The sequence below is a fragment of the Anas platyrhynchos genome, chromosome 5 (assembly GCF_047663525.1).
Source record: "Anas platyrhynchos isolate ZD024472 breed Pekin duck chromosome 5, IASCAAS_PekinDuck_T2T, whole genome shotgun sequence".
NCBI classification, from domain to species: Eukaryota; Metazoa; Chordata; class Aves; order Anseriformes; family Anatidae; genus Anas; species Anas platyrhynchos.
Genome location: NC_092591.1, coordinates 55,864,728 through 55,889,347, shown reverse-complemented (window position 1 = coordinate 55,889,347; position 24,620 = coordinate 55,864,728). Strand labels below are relative to the sequence as shown.

General features: G+C 38.4%; 1 long non-coding RNA gene across 1 annotated transcript in view; it reads right to left on the bottom strand.

Annotated features, from left to right (window-relative positions):
* Positions 1-11,074: 11,074 nt before the first annotated feature.
* LOC119717037 (uncharacterized) overlaps positions 11,075-24,620 on the bottom strand; it is a 70,624-nt gene continuing 57,078 nt past the window's right edge. Inside the window, exons 2-4 of the long non-coding RNA XR_011809807.1 lie at positions 14,794-14,902; positions 14,464-14,692; positions 11,075-11,631 (exon numbers count right to left, since the gene is read on the bottom strand). This is a non-coding gene — a long non-coding RNA (uncharacterized lncRNA). The remainder of the gene's footprint in view (positions 11,632-14,463; positions 14,693-14,793; positions 14,903-24,620) is intronic.

The window sequence follows — 24,620 nt, the reverse complement described above, 5'->3', positions numbered from 1 at the left end:
GCACTGCCTCACATTTGCCTCACAAAATACCACTTCATATTGTTGCCTGGCTACCCTCCACTACATTCAGGCACAGCACTATTCCTACCCTTTAAATGTACTAATTACTTACTGCTGTAATTACAACACACTAGTTTAAAGGTTTTATCATTACTTCAGATAGATTAACAGGCTGTTGTAAGAGCACTTCAGAGCCTTTTGTTTCAAATTTCCATCATTAATCAGACCTATGTTTCTGTGGAAATTCAATATTTATATTCCTGATAAGAGCGTATGTACTTATGAATATCTGTGTTCATAAATGGCGTATAAAATATGGGTAAGCCAGCATCCACCAAGTACACAATACATCTTTCTTATGTATTAGACCTCTATGAAACTCTGGTCTCTCTGTCGTGGGGCCAAGCCAAGGCGGTGCAGGATCACAGGAAGGCAATGCAGTGGGTGCTTGTCTTGCTGGTACACCCAGCCTTTTTATGGCCCTGTCTACTGTCAGTTTTACATGCAGGTTTGTTATGCTCAGAAACAGAGAAGCAGATCAAGAAAATCCTTCTTGGAATAAAGTACTTTTCCCTAATAGGCTAAATCCTTTAATTACATTCCACACAGCTTGTTGCATGAATTTATTACTATCTACCATGCTTGGCTTTTAGAGCAACACCTTTCCTACCTCTTAGATTAGACATGTCACTGAAGCTTTGACCTATTGGCTTCGCTGAGGTCTATGGCCTGAATCAGGATCACAAGGCTGATAATAGCCTGATACTGCAAAAGCCAAGAGTTTGGAAGACCTTGGTTTAAAAAACAAACAAACAAAACAAAAAAGCAAGCATTATCTTTCCATCTAAAACAACCATCAACATTTCATTTACTCAATTACTTCTCTCTTTTTTGTGACATGTCATGAAGTTTGAGTCTCTATAAAATGTTACTGATGTAATAAGAGTACCTGATCTCTGGGTTGCAAACACCGAGAACTGTTTAAAGACTGCAGTCTGGTACATTCTGCATTTGGAGAAATTATTTATGCATAACAAGGATAACTAAGCGTCGTATAAGATAGAGAATATTTCAAATGCAGAACCGACAGCTTCTGCCCTAGCTATTTGGTCCACAAAAGACATGATAAATAAAATCCTAAGAAACTAAAAATTAGAATTGTATATGATTTTTAATCATGGGGAAAAGAGCATATAACACAGGCACAGACAAGATAAGGCTTCAAAAATTAACGGTCAAATTCAACGTGTATAGAAGTAGACACTTATTTAGAAAAGATATTTCAACTGACTTCTTCACCCTTTCAGGGTATCTTTGCAATATAATCAAAGCACTTCCCAAATGCACTAAGTGTCCCACTCCAGAAACATTGTTGAAGAAATGAAGTACAGTTGCACTATCCACCAGAACAGTTTTCTGTTAAAAATAATAACTTAATAGTGTTAAAACACGCTTGGGGGACTTGAAATAGAACTGGCAGTCATGCAGGTCAAGCATCCAGCAATGACTGATTTTCTTCTGACCTCCTTGGTTGGAATTGAGAAATAAAAGAGAAATAAATAAAAAGGATAAGAAAAGTGAATTTTACCACAGAACTTTCTAGTTCTCTCATGTTATCTTTAGCTATTTCTATTTTGCAAATAGCCTAATTTAAATACCATTTGTCTATTTGTTCATTGCCATTTATCTAAAGCTCCTTTGCATGGAAACTCAATTTTGCAGTAGGTTTCATATGCAGATGGACTTGGCTAGATTTATATATTGACTGTAAAATCTGTAGAAAGCGGAATCATAGACTAACAGATGTCCTGTATCTCAAAACTGCACAACAGCATGAGGTCATCTGCCTGTTGGACTGTACGTCCTTTGTAGAATATCTCACACTATTTTACATGAAAAGCTATAGCATTTCACTCAGATCTTCACATTGATCTTGTTTTCTTCTCACTGCCCCTCCATCCAAAAGTTCCCCCTTTTTGGCTTTGGTTGTGGCTCATTTGACTTTGATGATAGCTCGTTTGGCCTTGAAGCAGTAAATGAACCTTTGGGGAAGATGAGCTATCAGTGTCAGCAGTCAGAAGTGCCAGGTCTATAAACAAATCGAATCCCTTCCTGAAGCTGACAAATGCCTCATGTGTTCAGCAATCACTAAGTACATCAGATACCACATCTGACCCAGGAAGATCCTGGTGCTGAAACCAGATAACTGCTGGAAGGTTACTGAAGAAACCTGCCTTTCTCCATGCTCTTTGTGTTCTTTGCTAATCCCTGAATGCTTTGCCATGGTAGGAGTAGGTCTTAGAATTCATCTTACGAAGAGATATTAGGTCCAACTCTGCCATATGTTCTCAGTCTTCCATACAAAGCAGCCTAACAAACCTATTAAAATGCCACTAAACAGTCATTATAGAACTTCAAACTATGCACTTAGCACTGTTCAAAGCCACTTGTATCTGTACAGCTCTCCACATATTTTGAGACAGTAAGGGAGTCAATAATCTTCCAATGGTTACTGCTAATGGCCACTGACAAAATAAGGTGTTTAAAGCACTCTCTCCTTTGAAAGTCCTGCCCAGTAAATGAAGCCACAGGAGGAATAATCTCCAGTTTAGAAGCAGTGGCTAATTTAAGTGAGGAATTAAAATACTGCTTATCGACAGTTTGAGAGACGAGTAAGTACCATGAGATTTAATGGTGGTATTATTGCCTTTATCCCTGGTGTTCAAAGCAATAATCCACAAGTTTTAAAATTCAAGTGCTTTACTGAAACTTTGAAAGCTCAAGTGGATTGTAAAGCACAATTGATAAAAGTAGATCTTTAATTAGACAATCACTTTACAAGCAATTTCTTTTACAGATATTAAGAAGGCTTGTTAAACTATCAAAAGTTGTTTATAAAGCACAGGCAGTTTGGATGCTTTTCATAGGAAATCTAATAGAAAAAAATAGTATATGGTTTTTTTTAAAAATTACATACAAGTTCAACATCTATGATAAACATACAAAGACAAATAAATCTTAGGTATACGGTATAGATGAATATGCCCTAAAACTGATACTGGATGGTAGAAAATCCCCACTAACCTATAAAGTTTGTAATACATGAAATGCAATGTACAATTTGCAATTTTAAGGCTAACAGCATGCTTTCTTTGTCATTTCACATTTCATCTCTCAGCTTTTTTCTCCCTCTGTGACTCAATATTTCAGTCAAGTGCACACCACTTGAGGAGTGCCATGTGCTAACCACCTCTTACCTCCTCCTCAGGACCCCTGCAGCATCACCAGGTTCTCCTGCAGCAAGACCCCAGCCATCATGCGGGGCTCCTGCAGGCAATGTCAGTTCCCACCCCACATCCCTCAACACTCACCCACCTGAAGGGTACTCCCTTTGACAGATAATCCTGCCACAAAAATGAGAACTCACAGCCAAACCTACATTGCAGCAAGTACTTCAAACACAAGTCATCTTGCATGCAAAAATAATCCATTTTGTATAGCATATCAGTTTTCACCTTTTCCTTTTCTAATTTCCAGATCATTTTTCATTGTTCACTGGTTCTTAAATTCTTGATGACCAGAACTTATTGTTAGCTGACTAAGAGAATGACCATCTGGTGGTTTACTTTAAAGGGATTTGTTTGTTTTCTTCTACAGCCAGGGTAATTTTACTTGTTTCTCCAAGTGAAAAAAATGTTCACATCATCTGGAGCTGAGATGGAAGCATCATAAGCTAGCGGGTGTCTGATTTTTATCTAATGCACTAAATGAAACACTCAAAAAAAGCTTCAGCTTTGATTGTTTTCTGTAGGCACTATGCACTGCTGTTTAAGAGACAGTAATACCTAAAGGAAAAGGATGATAACTTACCCAACATCAGATTCCGCAGGTTCTGTGCACAAACCCACCCTGTCCACTCATGAAAATCTTCCTGTTGCAAACGTAACTCTTACACTAACCAAAAGTTATAACCTCATTCTCAGCCATTGCTGTAGCTAATCTGCAGTTGGCAAATATATACCTTACTGCTTTTAATGCAACCTTTTTTTTTTTGTCATTGTACAATACTATCCACTAGAGATTTATCTGATAGTTGCAAGAGCATTAGAAAATAAAGATAAAACCCACTAATTTAGCTTTCAATTTGCTATATGGTCAGTGTTATGTGTCCAGCATGGAAATGAACTCCCAGGTTATTAACTGTTCTTTCTTGAGCATGGAAAAATATAGAGAAAAGGAAATGTTCATTTTCTTCTCATTTTTTGTCCATTTTGCTACCAGTGTATATTAATAATTTTTACTTATTTCAGGTGAAATAACTTGTAACGATTACAAGCTTCTACCCCATTACAATCAAAACACCTCTTTCTTATTTTGTCAGTTAATAAGTCCCTGGATTATACTTGCTTAATTATATATTTTCCTATATTTTCCTTATTTCTCTTTCTCACTATGTAGCTATTCAAAAAAGCTATGTTTCCTGTAGCTGTCACTCATATTTTTCCTGATACATTTTTTATAAATTAATTTCTGGGAAGTCTTTGTGGGTAACCATGTATGCAAAAAGATATTTCCTCATTGCATTGTTAGAAAGCTCCTGTAATTTCTGTATTAGCCTTTTCCAATATCTAAAATGTACTTGCCTACTCACTTGGTGCAGGGTGAGAGTTACCCAATGATATATCTAAATATATTTTATTGAAGAAATGTCCCAGAAATAACCGGCAGGACACTTCTGAAATGAATTTCTCAGATTACCTCCAGCAGCACCATGATATTAGGAAAGACTTCAATTATCCTCACAGCAGCCCCGGCTGTGTGCTGCAACTGACTATACATGCTTTCTCTCTCCTATCTCAAATGATTTCTCTTTTTTGCTTGTCTTTTCCCAGGTATGTTCCTGTCCTAGCTGCAGCTTTGTATTTTCCTTTTAAATTGCCATTCAGTCTGGCAAGCAATGTGCTGATTCCTAGCTTAGATTAGATTTACAGCAAACCTTTGTGTTGCAATTAACCCAGGTACATGTTTCATTACATGGCAAGTGTTGTGAGAATGTGCTTATTCTTAGCCACACCATTTGTAAGAGCACTTTCTTTTATCTTGATTTTACCTGTGTTACCATCTCTCGTTTCCCTTCCTCAGAATATATCAGCATTTCAATTCAGTGGTCAAACAGCACTTGTTTAATGCTGCATATTTATTAGTACCACATATATCTGCTGTATATGCATCACCCAGTTTTACAAAATGGATATGGCTCCTTATCCTTTCTGCACAACCCACTTTATTTCTGAGGAGCGTTACTGGCTATAGCACTAGTTACTGGCTACAGCACTAGTGGTTCCTGCTCGAATTCTCCTGCTGGTTTTATCTGCCCATCGCTATGAATGCCATTATGCCAAGCTCAGGCAGCTCTTCCTAACTTTTGTAGCAGAATACTGGAGAAATATTGAAGTCATGTCCCTAATCCACAGGGCATAACAGCAAAGGCCTGTGATGGCAGTAATGGTGAGGAAGGCGATGGCATAGTAGGCAGAGCTGTAGATGAGCCTGCAGCTCCCTCACTATCTGGCAAACCACGTTTCTGACTGTGGTCCCGCATGGCTCTTTAAGGCCTCAGAGACTGTTCACCAGGTGCCAAGCAATCCCACCACAACCTTGTCCTTTTTACTAGCAGAGTCCCAAAGTTTGACCTCAGTTTGGCCCCGTGTTTCAGGATCGTAAACTTTCTGGTTTGTAATAAAGGGAATAAACTGGTTATATATAATAAATAATATATATAATAAAAAGGTTATCAGGACATTCTTTGGTTCTAAGGACATATGGTTCCTTTTAGCATGCAACTCCTTACCTTCGGCCAGTGAGGGGCAGTTGTATGTGCGGGTCTGCTGCTCTCAGCTTCAGCTTCCTCTCAGCTCAGGTGTGCTTCCTTCCAGCGACTTTCAGTACAAGCTTCTCTGAACAGTTACTGAGTTTGGCCAAACCTCTCTTCATGAGGTGATCACTGTCCCTGTTCCTGTCCTGGTCCCAGTTCTGTTAGCCTGTCCCTGTTCTTCAGGTGGTCCCTGTTCATTCGCCATTTGTGGTGCAATGATCTTCATGTCTCTGTTTGGGTGCCATTTGTGGCAAAAAGACCACACAATGGCCAGCATTCTTTAAGGATCCATAACTTCTACTTCTTTATTGAGGACGTAACTTCCACTCCTTTTACTGAGGACTAGCTCCTTTCTTATCCCATTCGCTTTACAGCAGTACTTTTCCTACTAACTATTCATTGGTCAATACCTCTGCACAGCAACAGCAAACATCCAGAAACTTCCATGTCTTAACGGCTAGAGAATAAGCAGTCCGAGACAGCAAGGCATCTCCTGAACCACCCTTCTTTGTTCCTTCTGAACTCTTTACATTCCTCATGGCCTCATTGTTAAGAGTCCCCAACCACGGGGCTTGTCAACCCCCATGGCGATACTCCCACAATTTTCCTTGGATCCTGTTGAGGTGAAAAATTTATACCTTTAGGAAGAATGATAGCAAATACAGTTTAACCAGAGTTATTAACTAGAACTTATTAACAAGTAGATTTGATTTTTATTATTATTCCAAAATAAGACCAGTATCAGCTGCAGCCATATTACACAGTAACAGAGATCGAAACTGACTGCAGCGGAAACATTGTCAAAAACGTTTCATAGGCTAAAGGGTGTTTCTGTCCCAGGCCTCATCTTTCCCTGTCACCTGTACATCCATCCACAGCCCAGCTGCCCTGAGACTCACCCTACGCAGCACCAGCAAGGGCCCTGACTCTGGTACGAGACTGGTTCAGGACTTTAGTGATGACCTCCAAGTACAGCTCCAGCTCTCGGGAGGCTTCAGGTCTCAATTTATTTATTTATTTATTTTATTTTGGGGGGGAGGGGAGTTTGTTACTAGCATGGAAGATCTTTTCTGAAACAAAGGAATTACGGTTTGCAATGGAAATTTATATCTCCATTTCAGGAAAATAAAGCAGTATCTTCTCTTTCCATCTCAGAGCAGATGTTACCTTCAAACTGAAATAAGGCAATTTAAATGGCTAAACTTTTAATTGAAACGTAGGTCATAATCATTATTACAAAAGTCACAAAAGTTAATAAATACATTTTAATAGCCTATGGCTATTTCTCATCCTACATCTGACAGTAGCTAACAGATGTGTCAGGAGACTTCCTTCTGTGTAGATTTTTGCTGCAAAGAGCTACTGAGCACGTCCTTTCTGCAGCAATTATTTTTCTTTCCCTCATTTTGAAAAACCTTAGGAGTATAAAAACTACTGGCTAATGAATTGCAGGTGCAACAGGTTGAGGAACTTTCTGAAGTTCATCTGGGGACAGAAGATAGCTTGTATGTATTGATGATATCTTGTGAAAAATGGCCAAAATTGCACATACATTGCCTCCATCCTCTGTTTAATATAATAACAGCATCATCCTTCCCATCAGACAGGAGCAGCAGTTATAATTTCTGTGTGGTGTTGACCCTTGCCTCCACACAATTAAGTGAGTTGGTCTTAAAAATTACGGTGGAGTTTTACCCCTGGAATTAAACTGGGCAAATTAAGACAGGTCTTCTCAGGAAACAGCTACAATCTAACAGATTTTTTTCAGGAAATAATTACAGCCACATGGAGGCATAAGCTCCCTGGGGCTCTGCAATACTGAATGGTACCACTGGGTGAGCGGCCGCTCCAAGCCCCACCACAGCTTACTTCACTACATGGTTCCCATAAACACAGTGGACATCCATCAGTATGAATTTGGTCACTTCTGATGAAGCAAACCATAAAGCATGGAGCAACCCTGTATAATTTCAGTCAATGACCCTGGGAATGTCATGCAAGAATGCCCAGAAATGGTTTGCTGTTATGTTTGATGTAGTCCTTTAATATACCATAGAGATAATATTCTTCACTGAAGTTGATACAAAAAGTTGGCAGAAATGTCAAGGACATGAATTTTAATTTCAAATTAAAATTGAAGTTTTACAGCAACAGCCTTCCCAGTGAGGGCCAGAATAGACCAAGTTCAAGTCAAAACTCCAGAGCAAACTTTTGGCCCCACCAGACCACAGACCTAACATTGCGGAATTTGTGTGTTCTACTTCTCAGGCAAAAGAAGGATTACAAATTGTAAGTTACAAATATCAAAAGGCTATCATTTTAACAATAAATAAATAAATAAAGGAGAGAGAGAGAAAAAAGGAAAAGAGTGAAAACAGACACGTCACCTTTAAAGCTGCAAATGACAACCAATTCATAATATATACTGCAGTTTAAAATAGTTACCATATGTAATGTCTGAGTTTTGACTCAGGAGTTGTATTAAATACAGTGTCTGAGGCAATCCAAAAAAATTTAAGACCTACATAAATCTTTTGAAAAGCTTCTGAGCTGGCAGCAGCATTTCAGATCTCATCAAGACTGAATAAAATAATACTACAATTACCATGCTATCAAGAATTTTCTAGTAGCATTTTAAATAGAATAGAATACTTATTACACTGTTTCAGTGCTTTTTTTTTTATGGTTGATGTTTTTAAAAAAATCACACGTGCCCATATGCACCCACAATACCATTAGTAAAGAGCAAGAAAATCCCTTTTTCTAGCACTTCCAGCATGAGGTGATGAGGCATAAGGTTTCCATGCCACAGCAGTGAGGGGTGAGCATGCCCACAAGAGCGCCTGAAGAAGAGTGGGGTTCCCAGCCCCACTGAGTTCTTGTGACAAAAAAAGGTGGCTGGGGAGGCCGCATGCCAGCACCTTTGGGACACTGCAGGCATGCAAAGAGTGGCCAGCAGGCTGCCCCTAACCCAAACCACATATATTTTCCCTGAGGGTGCCTGCCATGAAGTCCATGGAAGTTCTTTCTCTAGAGTTCTGACATTTTAAATATGTGAGGGGTCAGGATGTACATCAATACTGAAAGAAAGAAGCATCCTACTCCTCAGTCTTGTGAAAAAAAAAACAAGAAGAAAAAAAAAGAAATGTAATCTTCACAAAACAAAGTATTTTATGATCCACAAAATCAGAGCTTTGGGGTTTTGGTTACTTTTGCTTTGTTTTTCCTCCTATTTGTTATTCAGGACACACAAACAAACATCGTAAGGGGCCAATGGTACAAGAGGAGGAACTAAAGTCTAAACTTCCTGAGATCAACATAACATTTTTCTGGTAGGGAAGGGAGATTTATTTCAGTCTCTTCTTACCTCTGCTTCCCTCTTTATGTTTTTTTTAATGCAAACTTCTTCTCTTGGTCATTTCATTGATGTCTAATTTTTCATGTGTCAAGCATGATCTCACTTTAACATTGTTACATTTTTAATTAAACTTTTTGGTTTTCATGGATGAAATGCTTAATCAATTATTTTAAATCAAGTCTTAGCCACAACTGAAAGATCATCCATAAAGAGGCACAGGTTTATTTATCTTTAGAAAGTTTTGGAGGCTCTCTGTACTAAAGAAATGCTCTGTCTAGCAAGATTCCCGATGATGTTTCATATTTTCTGAATATTTTAAAAGCACTCTATATTTCTAAATAGAAAGTACATACAGATTTTTTTTTTTCCTTTATGAATTCATTATCTTTACAGGTTTTCCCACTCACAGCCAAACATATATTCAAATAAAGAATATTTCCAGGATTATTTTTGAGAGTGTACATTCAAAGAAGGCAGCAGAGAGCTGCCTTCTGTTATTAAGCTCTGTTATCACGGTTATTCAAGAAAAACTGATCTTCCCAATGCAAGGACACCTTACAGCAAGGCTACCCACCATGCAGCCTACCTTGGGCTGAAGAGTAGTTAGGGAGCTGCTACAAACACCCAGCGTTTCCATGAACTATAACACTTTCACAGTTTGAGAATGGCAGACTACTCCTTTTAAAAGATAACCCCTTTTTGCTCCATATATCTGCATAGGTGGTCCTACTAATATGCAGGAAATACATTTCTCATAATTTAGTGATTTCACCATGAAAGCTGGGGCCTGATGTCACAGTCTGGTTGCATTCCCCAGAAAGCAAAGCATTGTCTCTCAAGCAACTTGCCCTAGCAAATTTATTTGTTTATGCAAGTGGTCTTGTAGCCCTTCAAAATAGGGCCTTCAAGGGGATATCCCAGTGATTGTTAGCCAGGACTGCTTTTCTGCAATCGAAAGTAGCACTGCACACATAGAATTACAATTTCAAGGTGAGAAAGAACAGGTTTGTAGACCTTAAAGTGCAACCCTCCTAGAAAATGAGCAAAGAAACAGAAAAATAGGAAGCAATAGAACCTAGCGGGAACACAATAAGATCCAGCTGGGAAGGCAGTGCTTTTCAACATTACCTGGGGTGCACCAGTCTGGTTTTAATACAACAAGATTGTGCAAGCAATGGATCACAAAGAGCTTTATGAGGGATTATTTTCCCTTGTCTTATTCCACTCATTTCCTCTAGGCCTTTCTGGTTGTTTCCTGGGAGACACTGTGCATGAGATGAACATTCTCCAAGCCTGCAACAGCTCTGCCAGTGCACCTCCGTACTTCCCAATGTAAACCTGGCCCATCACACACCCATACCAAGCCTCTACAGTGAATGAATGACCAGCAATGCTGATGTGGATGCAGACACGGGGGCTGGCATACCAAACCTGGCTTATTCAGCTGTGGCCCAATTAGTGCTTGCACCTCTGCCACCTGCTGATGAGGTTTCCACAGCAGATGCTGCTTCCCCCACTGTGAAAACCCCCACTTGCAAGCCCTGCTGCACCAGGGAGAGGCAACAACACCCACTGCCTTCCTATCAGCTGGCCTTTAGGTCCCGACCAGGAGCAAGTGTAACATGTGCTTCTTCTTCATTAATTCCAGTTAATTCAATCATACAGCTTCTCTTGCAAATATGTATAATTCAGGCAGGAAAAGTATGCTCACATCGCCAAGATCTTGGTCAGGCAAAAATAATTCCTGATCAAATTAAGTCTGCGGCTGCTTCTGAGGACGCAGCACAGCGTTCAAGCCTGCCACACTGCCCATAAAAATGTATTAGTATGCATTTCAGAAAGCTCAGCTTCTACATATAATCTGCTTGAAATTGGAAGCAATTCAATCAGTTGAGGAGGTGGCTTTCCAGTGAGCACTCACCGTGGCGCAACTGTAGTACTTGCCCACAAGCAGTTGTTCATCTCTATCATCAGCAAGAGCTGATCTTGTACTGTTCAGTAATGGGAGTCTGATCCCAGTGATGGATTTTGATCAAGGTTTGTAGGAGTTTAAGCTGCATTTAATTATCACCAGAGGGTTTTTTCACACAGCTCCTTATAATATTCACTGGTTAAACCACCTTTTTTGCCTGTAGGGTTATCATTTTCCTCCAGAACTTTTTTCCTCCATTGTCTTCTGGGAATCATTCTCATCCCAAGACCACTGAATTTCCTCTGGCTTTGAAGTATAGTTTAGCATAAAACCAAAATGAGAATCATATTTCACTCCTATAAAAAGTTCATTCATCAGAAGGCAGCGAGAGAACTGTGAGAATCCCAGCTGCTTAAAGTCCTTGGCTTTATTGGGGGCGTGCTGTTGTCTACCGCTGGAACACCAAAAATCATGCCTGTCAGCAGCCTGAAAGACATGCGTAGCATGAAATAACTATAAAAGCCATTAAGGTGTCTTATTTTTTATGAGAAATCGTGAAAATCAATGTGCTGACAAATCTAGAAAATGTCATAAATAACAACACAAATAAAAGTCACACAATTCAAAACACAATCTTATGCCCATGAAGCCTGCACAGACAGTTTCTAGCCAGCATCCAAATCCTCATTCACCTCGGCTCCCAAATCTACCTTTCTCCCTTTCTATGGATTTTGAGGCCATAAGCAGCTGCAGAGACTGTCTAGCCTCACTTCCTGCAGAACACAAACGTCGTTGCTTCAAACAGCAAAGTAATGGTTACTGACAGGGCATTTCAGGGGAATTTAAGTTAACAAAAACATTTTTTTTTCCTCAGTCCTGTCTTTCAGGCTTTTACGCTACCAGAGATTACTCCAAATTCTCCAAATTTAGGCTTTTCAAGCTTCCAGCTGTGACTGAAGCCACCCAGAGAAAATGTGTGTTTCTACATCATCTAATCTATCTGGAGAAAATATTTGTCAATGTGCTTATTTCCAAATAAGAATCATCATCTTTCTTCTAGGTTTTCTTATGAATAAAATAAAAAGGCACAATTGGGTCCCTTTAAAAGACGATATTCAAGATGATTCAGTTTTTGGATCCACCTAGAAAGGGCAAATCCAACAGTCTTCTTAAACCACTCTTCTTGCCCCACTCCAACCTTACAAAAAAATGGAAACTCAAAGAGTTGGCCTCCTAAACTTTCACCAAGACATTTTTCTGGTGCCCGAGACATTACTTTTCCTATACCATGTACTTTCCCCTTAAGCAAGTTTTCCAGAGCTGACATTACAGAATACCCAGCATATGAAAACATTAAGGAATATTAAAATATTATCAAAAATATTAATCATTGTAAAGTAATGAAGATTTTATGAAATGGCCAGAAGTCTCCTCCTTACTAAACCTGAGTTAGTCACAAACTGACCTTGTACTCAGGTGCGATGGGCTGCTGCTTGCCTGAGAAACGCAGCACGTGCAGCCTCCTGAGATGTTTGTTTGTTTGTTTTTTAATATATATTTATTTTTATAAAATACTTAATTTTTATTATTTATGAAATTGAGGTTTCTTTCAAACAAAAGAAATTTTGTGATAATGCATCTGGGAGTCAAAATTCCCGAATCCTCATTAAAACCCAGCAATAATCACTATTATTCCAACTTCATAACAGTGCAAAACCTGAAAACCTTTAAGTCAAATTGTTTTCAAGACAAAGCAGTTTCTTACTGCTCCTTTTACAGAAACCTTTTGATGCTGTTTGGTACTTCTGACTGTGTAAACATTTCTCTCATGATGACAGTTACCTACAATTATCCTTAATCACACATTTTTACTTTGTCAAAGTGCAAATAACTTTCATTACTTACATTTCCCAAGCCCTGCAGTTTAATGCACATCCTCATTTATACAGTTATAAACATGTTTGTGAACTGTAGCTTTGATTCGCACAGTTAATAGGCTGTATAATGCAAAAATATAAAGGTCACACTGACCTAGAAAAAATCTTCAGCTTAATTTTAAAGCTTTCTCAACTGTCAGAAGGCAAATGCTATAACACCTTAAGATGCTAAAGCTTAGGGTTCAAGTAAAATGTAATAAAAGCAAGACCTTTGGCAGGATAAAAACACATGTACAAAACCAGAAGATAAACAGAAATATGGCTTAATATTTGAAATGCTGATTTTAAGCCAGGATTTTGATCCTGACCTAATGTATTTTCCCCATCTTTATCTTCTTGTATTGTGAAATGAACAACTGGAACAAACATGTAAGAGCCAAAAGCGTAACAGCTTTATGTAAATGCTTTGTAGTTCAGTGTCTGAGGAAATGGCTATGGCGTTTTATATTCTGCTTCTTTTAAGTAGAAAAAAGTGTAACATATGGTACAGACTTTTTTTTTCCACTGTTCAGTTTGCAAACAAAAATAATTAAGAAAATAATGAAGGTAATAAAGCACAAATTCAAACTCAGAAGGAAAAAAAACATTTAGTTTCAGTCAGCATTTTCAAGAACAAGACGATGCTTCCACTTTTGCAGCAGCTGGATTTATACAGCCATTGGGCTGTTGTACCAAAATTGCAGTGTAGCTTGTCAGTCACTTAATTTTTCTTTTAGACCTGGCAGTAGGTGAAATTCTCTCCTGCCCTCTTGCTTTGATGTTTGATGGCATGCAAGATAACTGATACAGTTTTAAGGAAAACGAAAACAAAAAATAAAAAAAAATAAGGAAGAAGAAAAAAAGTGCATTTTAAGGAGTTTGCTTGAGGTGTTTATTTAACTGGCAGAGAAGGGGAGGAAGTGTTTGTTTTCTGTTTGCCCGGCAGTGCCTTCAGAAAGATGACACTGATGAAATGGTACCATCACTCCACAGTACTCTAAGTCATATTTTTGCTTTTGTGCGAGCGTTTCAGAATTCAAATCCCATAAGTAAGGAGTGCAATATCAATAATCCCCTTTCCTTTCCCCTTCTCATAAGAGATGAGCAGATCAGATCAGAAAGGCCGTGCTGATTAGTCCTCCTAAGTCTCTTACATTGCCTCTGCAGCTCTCTTGAAAGATAGCCCTGAAGCATCTGTTTTCTTTTATTATATTTTGCTGATTTTTAGGCTCCATTCCTTTGTCTATTCCTGACAGCAGAATTGTTTCACTAATCTAAGCAGGAAGGAACAAGCAGTTGTATTACTTATCTCAAACAGTAAGAACTGCAGTACACCCCAAGTGATGGTGAGGCCACTAAAACACAGGCATAGATCTTTAGTCATTCTCTGCACACTACTCACAAGCTGTGCCACAGGGGACCCACAGAATCGCAGCTCCATGTCTCTTCAGGGTTACACTGTACAGGGAACTTGCCCAAAACACCAAGTGTAGTAACGCAGCAGCCGCACGTTCTTGTTGTCTCTAACCCACACAACAGTCTGTTGTGTCCCATCCTTAGGATGGAGAGGAGCCAGAGGAGCTTTTAGGCTATTCAGATTTGTGCCAGCAGCTGAAAAGTTCCTAGATAGCCTAAGGAAATTGCAAATAGGAAGCGTTTTTTGTTGTTGTTGTTGTTGTTTGTTTTTGTTTTTTCTCCTTTTGTCATGTCTTACGCTTCAGATTTCACCTACCTGACCTGAAGATTGAATAGGCTGTCAAGGAGAGCATCCCATGATCAGGTAACTTTGCTGGCATCTCCCACCATCCCATCCAAACTCCTTTAAACAACTCTGGTCATTCCTGTCAATAAAGACCACTTTTAGAAAATCCTTGCTTCTTAAAATTGTCAGGTATGTTAATATTTCAGCTAAATATATGGCAAGCACTTGAGCAGCTTTGCTAAACCACAGCATGGCAACTCTATATAGAAGATGTTTTTTCCAGTGATTTTTTTTTTTTCCTGTTTGTCTTTGTCATCAGTGCATTACTGTCCCCTTGGAAAAGACCAGCCTCTTTTAGAAGTTATTCTCTTACATGAAGGGATATTCTTGGCACATATATCAAAAGTTTCACATGACATACTCTAGATGTAAACCTCTGTTACCCAAATGAGGAACAACTTGTTGTCAATATCCTACTGCTTCTGTGGCTGCTTATATATCACACCATTAACAATGGCACAGGTTTCATGGAAGCAAACAAAGTTTTTGCAAGGATGCCAATACTCACACCAGCACACTGAGGGTAAGTAACTTAGCACTGCACAGTCATGCCCCACATTCCATTTCCCTCTCTGATATAGAGAAGTATTTTGTTTTTACTGATGTTATTGCTTTGCTTTTAATATTAACAAAAATATTAAATATAAGTTTTACATAAATAAAAAAAAAAAAAAAACACAACACAAATCTTCCTCCAAGTGATGCTTCAACCCATAAGAGAAGAAAGGCCATGAAAACCATGAGTATTTCAATGTCCTAGAGTGCTCATGTTAAAATAATTTATAAGCCACACCAATGAGAAATATCAAATTTTGAAGTAAATCAAAATAAATATCTTGTGTTATTGTTTAGGAACTCCAGAGTGGGACAGTGTCACAACTTTGCTGTGACTCCAGAACAAAAGCATAGTTTGTGTTTCAAAAGGTTTAAAGTTAAATAATAATGATAATAATAAGATGATAGTAAATGAATATAAAAAAACAGGTGGGAACAAGAACAAGAGAATACAATATTTTAATCAGAAATGCTCACTGTTGATCCAAGAAAACTTCTCAGGGTGACCACCTTTCTTAAATAAATGTATTTCTACCTTGAAAATTTCAATATAATTTTACATAAAAGAGAAAGGGAAAGCTTTATTTTTCTCCTTCCTACCGTCTAAAAGCCATCTGCAATCAGTTACTAAATATAACTCTAAGAGGAGTAATTAGACCTCATGTGGACTCACATAAGTGTACAGAAAAGGTAACGTAGTCGTGAAATTGCACGTATTTACCTCCAATCAAAACTTTCTGGCTTGATTCCCAGAAACGGATTTAGCATCACAAAAGGCTGTTAGCATGTCTTGAAAACATATTGTAATTTGTCTTTGTTCCCTTAGATAAGGATATAATTCTAGGGAAGAAGCTCAGTAAATGGAGAAATGGGCTAAGCATAACACTAATAACTTGCGTTCAGATTGGTGGAATCCAGAGTGGCGTAACATAAAAATGCAAATTGAAAAAAGCAAAAAGCTACAGTGTTTCCTCAAATGCAACTCAGCGCTCACATTTGTAGACACATATACTCCAGTAAATCTACCATCTTGATGTTATAGCACATGCTGCATCAGCACCTGACTACTAACAGAATTAAAATACTCTCTCCATTTCAAACAAGATTGCATGAGAGACATACGCCTTTGCCAAAATAATGAAGAATTACTGATCTGTTGCAATATAGCTATATCCAGAGCCACAGAACCCTCAAAGTATGCTTCTGATATGCATCAGAAGCATCCCAAAAATATTGTCAAGGAGCTCCATACACATTGATGCATGTGCAATGAGACCACAGTGATTTTTGACATCAAATCACTTCTATTTTTCCCTGAAGTGAATGGTAACTTTTCATGAGTCAATTTTAAATCTGCCAAAAATCTTTTGCATGAAAAATTAAACAGCATACATAACTTTAAAATGGAGACATACCATTTATTATTGATGACATCTGTGAAGACTGAAATCTTGTGCATTTCTCCATTAATAACTATTACTCGTGCCAATACACGACAGAAAAAGATTGCAAAGGTCTTAGTCCCTTTTTCAGTCTAGAAGATGTTGAGCACTTCTGAAATCAATCCACTCATTTCAGCAACTAGTATATGTTTTTACACCCCCAGTGCTGCACTTATCTGGGAAATACTATACTTTCTTTTATATGATATTCAAAAAATTTTACAAAGCTATTGAGTAAGTTCCCACAACCTCAAAAATCTAGTCTAGAAACCAGTGTTGAACTGTCTTAAGAACAGATATAATGTACCTAATTTTGAAAATACAGGAGGAAAACCTGTGCTTTTTAGATCTCCTCTTATGTTTCTCCCCCTCCCCTCATCAGAATTTAAATCCTATTCAGGACTCCACTTTAAATTTGGAATTTATACATAACAGCATATGGTAATATCCCTCACTGCTATACTTGATGAAAATTAAAGCTGAACGCAATATTTCACTGAAGTATTCAGATTCAGGTCTGCAGCATTTTCAAATTTGTGTGGGATTTAACTCAATTGACTGAATATGAAGAATAAACTATAATCCCTTCAAGACACTACATTTTCAACACTTCAGCATTTTCATGATGAAACTTTTCCAATCTGGTTTCCATCTATGAAAGTAAATGTTGTTTGAAATATCCAGATAGAATAAAATAAATTATTTTGGAGTAAAACAAAGGATTTCCCTAAACTAGTAGCCTTTTTATGTGAAAACGTAAGGAAAAAGTCATTTTCAGAATATTTTTTGTGTTCATTATGAAGCTCATTTCCCCTATTCTTTTTCCTGAAATCGAGCAAATTATTCCTGTAGTTGCAAATGTATCCTGAGGTTTTGGAAACCAACAACACAATATTTATATAAGCATTGTTAGCCTTTTTTCCCCTTAACAAATGTGCTCCTTTCATCACTGTTGGAAAGAGAAATGACTGACAACAGCTACAGTCATCGAGTATAACATGGAAAGACTGAAAGCACAGATGTGGTGGCTGATCCCAGCCAGCTGCATTAGCTCGCTTGCTAGTACAAGGTAGACAAGGTGCTTTGTGCAGGTTTCTAAGCAAAACAAACAAACAAATCCATAGCTTCAGCACCTGAAAAATCCTGATGAACATGCAGTACACTTACTACAGAGATACACTAAACGGCTAGGTATATGTTGATATCTCCTTAAGCCCTTAATATCAGTATATTGCTTTGATTTTCCCTGTTACCATCAAAAATTCTATAGAAACATACTCTTGATTTTATTTATTATTTTTTTAACATCCCAAGGTTATTTTATCTTGGAAGTTCAACTTTGAGGAATAATATTCTACACGATGATGTAGCAGACGGGGCATCACTTGTGGATCTGTCATCATTTCATGCATGTCTCTATTGCCTTCGTTATGACAGAATTAAAATCAAATCTGAAACGTGCCATATTTTTTTCTTTCTGATGGGCTTTTCTTCAAAAAAAAAAAAAATACCATGAGAATTGACCAGTGAATTTGCACTATATGCTTGTTAAAAAACGTATTCCTGGGACAACGCTCTTAAATACTTGCTTCAACCCAGCAAAATGAAGAAAAACAAATTTGCAGGTGACAGACAGAGCCATGGGCTATTACATTTTGTAACTCTGCCAAATAGTCTAACTCAGCTTCATTAAGCTATGTGTAATTGCGAAATTGCCAGGTAAAATCTAAATTCAGAATCTCAGTTTCAAAATTGAGTTTGCATATGCCAAGAAACTTTGAAATTAAGCACAACCTGAAGGAGTTAACAAATCAACCAACATTTGGCATTTTTTATCAAGTAAGTTTTGAGAACCAGTTATAATTTTTCACAAAATAATATTTTGTGAATGCTTAAAATGTCAATAAAAACTCTGACGGATGTCGTTATAAGGGGTAATCATGAAGTAAATTGAATTGGCCAACGAGTAATGGTTTTATCATTTCTGAAACCATCATCCCATTTATACTCTTGGATTTCCTCTCCATTTCCCATAGTAATGCAGATGCACCTGAAATTCCCTGGAAATTGTTTTAAATCCCCTTTTCCCCAATGAGGTATCACAGAGCAGCAGTCAGGAGGACAACTTCAGCCACTCACTGAGGAGTGGGGTTGTGTCCCAGTGCACCAGAACCTCCTAGGTGTTCAAGAAGTTTCTCAAAAGCTTTCTTGTCTCACTATATATATATATATATATATATATATATATATATATATATACACACACATATATACATACACACACACATATATACATATATACATACATACACCTTTAGTTGTTGTCTGTATACAGCCACAGCTGGTTGTGGTACAGGTTACACATCCTGCTTCTGACATGCCACGAGCACTCGTGGCATGTCAGAGGTTCAGCTGGCACCTGGTTTCTGCATCCATCCATTCTTCAGATATCACCAGGGCAGTACCCTCCATAGCTACTCAGTCCTTCAGAAACTCACATTACCCATTTTTCATCTTTTCATCCTGATGTTTATAAAGGAATTATTTCTGTATCCAGACCTATAGGTACACATAAACACCACTCACACAAACTCACACAGAGGCATTCTTTCTTACAGCATTCTATTTATAGAGTTCTGGGTACCAAAAATTTTCATCATATTCAAAATTGAAAAGAACAAGAAAACCCACTTTCTCATCTATTAAAAACAAGAATCCAGAAAAATAAGTGAAGAGTGCCTTAAAGATCCTTCATGAACTTGCTTATTTTTTTCCTCCCTCTTCCTAAACATCCAGTCACAGAAACTTCAAAAACATAAATTTTCTCTTCACTTCAACCGTATTACACGATAAGATCACAAACCCTTGCTCTAAGTCTGAAGTTGATGAAGATTTCTGAAGTTTTCCCTGTTGCACAGATAAACAGGATATTTTAAAATCCTTTAAAAACTCAGAATGAAAGAGTATCAAATATGGAAATGTTTTATATATGTGGCAATCAGAATAATCCATTTCAGTGGTCTTGTAGCTTTTAGTCTATTTTACTTGCATCTCTTACATATCTTTATTCTTTATATGAAGAAAAACAGCAGTTTTGTCTCCAAAATTTCCAGTCTAAATGATAAAAGTATTGAATATATGTTCAATTAGTATTTTAAAAATAATAATAATTGAAACCAACTCTTCCCTAATAACATTTTCCTTTTCAGCAAGTTGCAACTTCATTTCCAGACAGAAGCTGCCACCCAGTTCAATTCAGCTGTACTGAGTCCCTGACTCCCCCTATAAAAGAAAGTGCCTAATTATCACAGCTCGGTCTGCCTTAAGGCAGTTTCCAAGCACCCCAAGTTCCTTGAAGCTTTAAATAGCAAGAACATGCAGGAACTGAGCACTGGAGCACAAAGTGCATTGAAAAGCCCTCTTCAAAAGCAGTCCAGAAATTAATTCGCCTCAAACCAGTGGCTTCTGTCACAAGCAAGGTCCTCTAGAGTCAGAGGAAAGATAGCTGTGTTTGATTTGCTTCTATAGAGGTCCACAGTTTTTATGATGCTTACTTTATAGCTCATCAAAAATAAATTCATCTAACGCTTTCTGAGGAGCTGTAACGTGGATGCTCTCTTGTTCCCGAACATTTTGGTTCATCTGCTAATGAGATCACAAAGGCAATTTTGCCAAGGTAAGGAGAGATGGATGAGCTGCAAAGCCATCTACCATTTTCATGCCTGATGATTCTGGAAATCTATAAAAATAGCCTCATACTGTGAAGCAAAACCACATTTCTGCTTTTATAGCTCACAATTGCAACTGTCACTGCTAAAGCCCCATCCTTCTCCTGACTCAAGTCCATTGAAGCTTGGTCATTGATGTCAGCTGGAAGGGATTCAGACATAACTTGGAAATGCCACACCGTGTGTGGGAAGAAAGAGGCAGGCACTAGCAGCCTTCCTCTGTCAGTTCCCACTTGTGGCATGAGCATGGAAAATTCCTTGCTTCTGAAACTGTCAGCCTCTCTCTACCTTTAGTCCACCTGATGTGAAAGCAAGCAAAAATCAATTCTTGGGTATACATTTAATTTTTTTGTAAGGGAATTGAGGCTTATTTCCAAAACTTATTAAAAACATTTTTAATATGGATTTTTTTTTATTATTTTTTTTTATGTCAAGTACAGCACGTAAGTTTCTGGTGATACGTAGAGATGATCTAATAGTTAAAACAGAGGCCTTCATGGGCAGGCTTCTTCTTCTTGTTAAACAAGTATTAGGCTTATGAAATATGAAGGACTCTTCATGACATCACTGAACGGCCTATGAAGCACTACAGTCTAACATCTAAAACACCCTAATTTCTGTTTTTATGTACTCTTTCTGTATTCTCTCCAGCACAATTCACTGGTTAAAAACTTGACAAATACAAGACAGACTTTCTTACACATCTTCAACCTCAGTTTCTAACCATCAGCACCAACATCCTTGGAGCTCCCAAGAGAGCCTTCTCTACCACTGTCATACTTTGCACTGCATGCATTGTGGTAATATTAACACTTCTTGGAGCATCACCCAGCTCACATGAATCCCACATCCACAATGCTCAGAGACATCATCACCTGCAGGGCACAAAGCAGTCCAACACGATTGTCATTGCATAGGATGAACACAAGTTGTCGTTGAGAAGATGAACACAAGTGTAGTTTCCACAGAGATGCACAGCAGGCCAGAGATAAAGGCAGGAATAAAACTCTCAGCTTTTATCTTAAGCCACTTTCCTGGAAACAAAAGGCAAATTGAGATTTAGGACAACTGTAAACTATGCGCTTAAGAATACATGCATAGAAACTGGCCAAGGATCTGTAGGAAGACAATTTCTTTGGTCTGCCTATTAGCTTCTTCTCTAGATGACTTTCTCAAACCAGACCAGAGGAGAAAATAACGTATGCCTGATACTGCAGGATTTTCTTTTAATCTTGGAAATCCATAATGCCTCTTCCTTATGAACCTTCCTGGCTGCATTGCTCTGCCTCATGAATAAACACACAAAGCAGCTAAGGATCAACCAGTCTGTTAGTACCCTTGTTAGTATCTTACAGTACCCTTCCAATTGACAAGTGTCCAAGGGTCCAATTGACCCTTGCAAGGCTTAATTTCACTAGCATGCTTATCAAAGCACCTAGTCAATACTTGTAATGGTAAAAAATATTTTGAAAGTTTTCCTGTTAATGTCTTCTTTGGGTTTGCTCAAGTGTTTTTACCATTCCACTTCCCTGATCAACAAGTAATCTCCTTACCACAGGAACCATCTCTTCCCGGTAGCGATGGGAATCAATACAAGTGTATTTCCTTTGAGAAAGGCACAATTTTGACTTGCTCGGACATGGGGCATCTCAAGCACACTATGTATTGCAGGCTGCTTCAGAAGTTTAGTGTCAGTTCAGGGTGGGACAATAGCAAACTCATCCCTAAAGATGGTTAATGGCTAAGTCCGTGTAATTTTATTGTCTGTGCATCACAGTTGCTGAGCAACCTCCCCACTAAGCAGCCCAAAATATAGTTGAACCAATCAACTTCAACTGAAATGAGTGAAGTAGTAAACTGCCAGGACATTATTATTGATCCCTAATTAAAATAGACTACATGGAAAATAGTACTGGATAAGGCTATTACATTGAGAAAAAGAAACTAAAGCCCAGACTTTCAAAGGCATTTAAATGCCTTGCTTTCAAGTGAAGTTTCCCTCTTCTCACATGGCACCATGCAGAAATCAAAAAAAATTAATAATAATAATGATCTTTTGCACTAAATGCATTGTTACGCTATTATTCACATGACCCAGTAAGTCGAGGCAAATTCCCAAGGCTGTGAACCTGTACTGACATTAGCTCTGATTTTGACAACCTACTCTCATTCATGAAATTACGCCCATGCTTTTTTTCTATGATCTCAGATCTCAGCTGTGTGTGTGTTTGTTTTTTTTTTTTAAACTACACTTTATTCAAACATATTCTTTGAACACAAAATATTTAATTTCTATTATCTGATGGAAAAAACACACACACACAAAACACCCAACATCTGTAATATTTGCATCCGTTTCCACAAAAGGCTTATATTTTTTCCTACACAGTTCTCTAGCCTTGGTTGGGATTTCACTGCTTTACTGAGCAGATATCTTTGTTCCTACAGATCCGAGTACAGTCAGCCAGCTAGTGTAGATATTAATAACTACCCTGCTCCCCTATAATTTACCTGGACAATAAGCAGTAATTTTCTAGTGCTTGGGCTAAAATGTCATTGTATATACATGTATATATGTAGGTGTAGATATACACACACAATATAAGTAGCAGCCCCCCCCCCCCAAAAAAAAAAATAAATAAATAAAATCACAGAAAATAACATTATTAGTCCCCTCTAGTCCCCACATCACATAATGCAGTGCCTTATATAGTCTTTAAACATCTTACAGTATGTGGTTTAATTTTCTTCTTCATCTAAATGCATCACCAGGCACTGAAAGGAGGATTATTACCAATGAAAGCAGGTTTGAGTTCTGCTCTCTCTCCCAGCATCTTTCACCAATGAAAAACTGCATCATCACTTGACTCTTCTGTCACAGCTCTACCCCCAGCATTTCTCCTTGGCACCTTGGTATGGGATTTTTCAGTGCCCAGGACAAAGTCTTGACTTGAGCTGACTTTTTGTTCACCTTGCCCTACAGTCCCCATACTGCCCTGCTCCTTGGCTTTGCTCCTCACCCCATTCCCAGGAGTTCAGCAGCACATCCCAGGGGTGCTTTGACAATAGTTCTGTAGTCCCCTTTCTACAGGTTACAGACACAGGGGAGCATGCCTGTACTGGCCAGGCACAGCCAAGAAGGTATTGTGAAGAAGAAACCTAGGACTCCTCTGCAGCCTAAAGCACTCTATATCAATAGAACAAGCTCCTCTGTTATGGAACACCCCCCAGATAATAACACTGCCATTTACAAGACAGCTTAGAGCAACAGCTTGCATCCTTTCCTTGCATTGACTGAGGATGTTCACACCGTGACCCCAAGTGACACGCAAAGCAATGCTCACGCTCCTCTAGCCAAGAACACCCGCACCTCTCATTGCAGAAGCCTGAGCACTGTGGGAGGGAGGCTGCCCTCCGGGGTGACCTGCAGCACCGTGGGGTCCAAGAATCAGAATCCTAGTGGGGAACACAAAGGAGAGAGCAGCTTTTGTCACTCTAGTTACTCATGACAGCAGAAATACTAAACCCAGATACACAGAACTGGGCAACAGAATCCAGATTTAGTCATTTCAATGAAAAGGTTATTAACTGCCAGAGGTGCTAAGCAGCACAGCATCGCTTCTCTCAAAGCTCTCTCATGGTTCACTACCAAAGTGAGCTGACTGCCTCCACTGCTTGAATCCTCTCTGATCTGGTCCTCACAGAAAAATCTCATTGCATCTTGCCTGAGAAGTGTTTGCACAAGGATAACAAAGAACCTTTGCTGAGATATTTCATGATTTCCTAAGTTCTGTATTCCCATTAGCTGCTGTGCTTTAGCTCAGCTGGGGAGACCTTTTCAAACTTTGTGTGTTTTGTCACCCTGAACAACAAAATAAACAGATCAGTGACCCACATGCTTCTTCCAAACAAGATACAGTGTGGGCTGCTGTAAAAGCTTCCACAATAATAACTCCTTCACTCCGAAAGTAATTGTTTGTGAAAAAAAAAAAAACACAGGAAGCCTGGACTTGCAAAGAAAGTGTGAGATGTGGGAGGAATAGCACACAGCCTATTGCAGAAAGTTGAACCT